Genomic DNA, 4,456 nt, shown 5'->3' with positions numbered 1-4,456 from the left:
AAATCCAGACAGCTAGCTAGACTATCTGACGTTTTCTGTTGCACTAAAACAACTTTTGAATGTACACGTTTCACCAAAACAAGTTCCTTCCCGAAGCTATTTTGCCGAGGCACTGAGGCTCCGTCCGGCGCTTAGCGCTACCCATGACAATTGGGATTGTTTCAAAGAAATGCCAACAAACCAGAGCATGTTATTCTCCCATCCAGACTAGCCAGACCATCTTTCACAGCGCTGTGGAGGAAGGTTATTTCAATGCGTGACTAGACATTATCAAACCAACAGCTTGAGTGGTGTTTATGTGCACAAAGTTTTCATTGTGATGAGATATAATTAGCAACATGCATGCATACTTTTAGTGTCACCCCCAAAATAGTGTGGCTTCGATAATCTCGATAAAGTTGTAGTTTTTTTACAACTTGTCTGATTGTCTAACTGCTGGTTGTTTCTTGCACCGTTGGACCAACTTTTAGCAATGTTACAGAGATCCCTGCAATTACCCTGGGGCCATAATCAGTGAATTTGATCATATATTGTCATATTAGACAGACATTTGAAACCTAATAACACCTAATAACAAGCTTAAAGAGGTTGTAGGCTGTGGTAAACACTGGGGCTTCCAGAGGGATGGGGCTAAAACACTAAAGGCTCTGTCTCCAAAGGTACAGAGTTTGGTGTGGGGAAAGGAGAGCAGGCCAGCGTCTGAGGACCGCAGTTTTTGGGGTGTATTGTGTAGTAGTGTATGTAGTGTATGAATAGAGGAGGTCAGAGACGTACTGTGGGGCCAGGGATTTGTAGGTGCAAAGGAGGATTGTATTTGTGAAGTGCGACTTAATTGGGAGCCAGTGAAGGTCGATGATGGTTGGGGTGATGTGCTACCAGGTCTTGGTGTGGGTGAGGACCATGGCAGCAGAGTGTTGGACATGCTGGAGCCTGTCTATAAGAGTCACACTGAACACAGCATCTTGTTATGCAAATAGTATGCATCATTAGTCTTTGATCAAATGCCTAATGTGGTCTATAACATTTAACTGATAAGCCACCTCTTGGGCACAAATGAATCATGAAAGCAGCGTCACATTGTTAGACAACATCATCATGAACCATGAGATCATGAGTGTTGTTGTCAGTTGTCATGGAGAAAAGTGGGCAAACTTCATTCCTCAGTTGTCTTGAACTTTATGAACATGGCATAACATGTAGTCGACAGGCCACGAAAAGTAGACTTAGATTAACTACTAGCTCTCAGGTCACGAATAAATTAATGAGTTACAAACGTGGGTCTCTCTGATACTTTTCATGTTATATTTGTGTTATTCTTTCATAGAACTTTTAGTCATTTTTACTGTGATTTCCATGCCAATCTTTCCTGTGTACACCATTTAAAGACAATATCATATTTCAGATGGGCGATAGGTCATTTGCCTCTCTGTAGGATAGGGAAATACTTGATAATTATTGAAAATAACAATGCATTCTTAAGTCTTTAATGATTTCTGGCAAAGTGCAAAAGTAAAAAAAAAAAATGCTGGATGTTGACATTCAGGATCGTAGCATCAGATCCCACTGCAGCCAGATAATCTTCCTACACAGCATTGACTACTGAAAAGTTCTTTTTTTTTTTCATTTGAAATCTTAGATAATGAACACAGCGATATGAAAAGAGAATCTATAAAATCCTCCCTGTCTTGCATTATCAAAACACTTGGGGCAGGGCCTTGGATAGGAACGGTGTGTGTTTGTCTTGCCAGGTCTTCTCTGTACTCATTACAAGATGTAATAGCATGGGAGTGTTTTTGATTTATTTAATTACATTACCTTACACAGGAAAAGACATCAAATACAATCGAGGATAAAAACCCAGTAATGTCCAGAACTTATTTCCATTTTGGTCGTTAAGTGTAGTGATTACTATGTCCATGATAGAAGTTTTGTTAGGAGGATTTCAAGCAGACAGATTTATAACCCTTCATTCCAGATGTGACCAAGGCTCCAAGAATCTGAAGACCTTTTCATGTAGTTTTTTTGTTGTGTACATACAAATGCATTTCTGTTTCATCAAATAAAAACACAGCAAAGCAGGCCGGGTCATATTCCAGCAGAGACAAGCTGTACACATGTATGCAGAGAGAGTAGGAGGAACATGGTTTTAATATGGATTTACAACATGAAATAAACACACACAAACAGACTCTTTCAAACAGCCCAGGAACATTGGATACCTCTACAGACAGGCAAACTGATAAGAGTTATTTAGAAATCCTCCAATTTAAGGTCAATGTCATCCTTAGTTCTTTGCGCTGAAATACCAAAATTCGGAGGTGGTATTTCTCTGAATGCCGGCTCCAGCTGCTAACAAGCACAATAAACTCCCAGGCAAACAAGTGCATGAAAACACCTCGCATTGTTCATCAGTCGTTATTGGAAATTCAAGTGCAAAAAGAAAAAACAGAGAGAGTTTCAGGCTTTTGTTGGAGAGAGAAAGGAGAGAAGCTGCGGGGCATCTTAGCGCTTCAACCGTCTGCGTTTGTAGTGCTGCGGCAGAGAGAAGAGAAAATGTCATTCCTGTGGCCTTTTCCATCCAGACCAAACACACTCAGACACACACACACACACACACATACACTGCATGTGTCTGTCTTTAAACCTATCTATTGACTAGAGAATGGTGTTTGTGTGCTCAGTGACATTGTTTACGGGCTGGACACCAGTATACATGATGGATGCTGGAGGAGAGGCTCGGCAGGTGAGTGGATGTCTGAAATGATTACATGTTTCTTCTCCTTTATGGCTCATCTTCTGTCTCGAGGACTGCCGAACAAACACAGACAAATTTACATTTTGTTTGTGAGGTTCAGAATGAATAGAGTATAAGAATAAAGACCGTGTTCAAGTATTTAAGTGTCTAAGTTCAAAATGATTTGTGTAATTGTTAGTCTTTCTTTATTCATTGTGTCTGATGTCCCTGCGATGGAGTGAGTGTGCTGGCCCGAGATGTCAGGCCCCAACCCGACCCTTGACTTACAGCTTATCAGAATTTTTGGCCCAAACCCGATTATGGCCATTTTTTTTTTTTCACTCCTCCCAACAGGCCATAATTCAGTGCTGTTTATATTGTCAAAGTACTCAAATTTTGTTTTTTGTTTCTTCATTAAGTTAATTTAGAAAAATGTTTGAAAGTCTTTTTCTCTGTTAAAGTGGCGACAGCGGCCGACAGTGAGTTTGTTGGTTTGTTAGATAAATTTAGCCTCTTAAATCAACACTTCCAGTAAGACCCATGAGTATAAAACATGTTAGGCATATCAACATGTTAATATAAATGTTTATTAGCAGTAAAAAAAACAGAAGTTTGACGTCACATGTTCATCTTTTTGTCAATGTGAGGATGTGAAGTTATAAAACCTCTTTCTATCTTTGTTTTGGAAATCAACAACCTCATACTTCATTTAAATTACATACAATTTGGTTTGTTTAGTGTATTCAGTTAATTTAATTCATTAAAACTTAAAGGAGGAGCCTAATGCCGGCCCAATGCCCGGCCCAATGCCCGGCCCGTGGGCCATATGACCCACGCTGAAATTTCTGTAATAACTACAGTTAATTACTACATAACACACAGTAAAATAATGTAAACTGTTGATCTTTAGTTTCCAATGCATTGTGGGGATTTTGGGCTACAGAGCAGTACAGAACATGGGTTAGCTCAATGGTTAGCTCACACTCACGCTTTCGTGTAAGAGCGATGCTTATCAGCGACACCGTTACCCGTCCCGACCAGGAAGCCGGCGATATCAGCGGGTAACCTCTGAATGAGAATCCATCGCCCGCAGAAGCCCGGGCGGCGAGCAGTACAGAGCACTGGAGAGGCGCCGACGATCGGCCGGCCAGAGAGACATGAACGCAATGAATAACCATCAAATCCCAACAACAATGGGAGGGGCTCACATGCACTCACATGCATGCACTCACATGCACTTAAATGCACACATGGCAGAAAAACTCGGATTTCAACACATAAACACACACAGGGAGTCACTTAATTCTCTGCTCAGGGTGCATTATTCCGCTATATCTTTATATAGCAAATATCTGTATTCACCCTTATATGATCTGAATATTGAGTACAGGACCTTTAAAACACACTTTCTAAATATGATATATGAAGGTCTCATCCTGGAATGTGGGACATTGCCCTAATAAGGTGTCTGTACCATTAGATAATTGGCCGTGTGTGTGTGTACGTCCTTGCGTGCATGCGTGCGTGTGTGTGTGCGACAGGGACAGCACACCACACAAGAAAACTACAGCTGTGTTAAATTGTCAAATTTGTCATTCTTAGAAGAAAAATCAAACCGGTTTGGTGACAGGCAGCATCGAGTGATATGAATGCCATCAGTGCCATCAGTAAATGTTATCGGACGTAAATATTTGGTGTAGAGACAGTGTGAGGCACCTGAGG

The sequence above is a fragment of the Etheostoma spectabile genome, chromosome 10, assembly GCF_008692095.1.
Source record: "Etheostoma spectabile isolate EspeVRDwgs_2016 chromosome 10, UIUC_Espe_1.0, whole genome shotgun sequence".
NCBI lineage: Eukaryota > Metazoa > Chordata > Actinopteri > Perciformes > Percidae > Etheostoma > Etheostoma spectabile.
The sequence above is the reverse complement of the archived record's forward strand: the minus strand, read 5'-3'. Positions refer to the sequence as shown.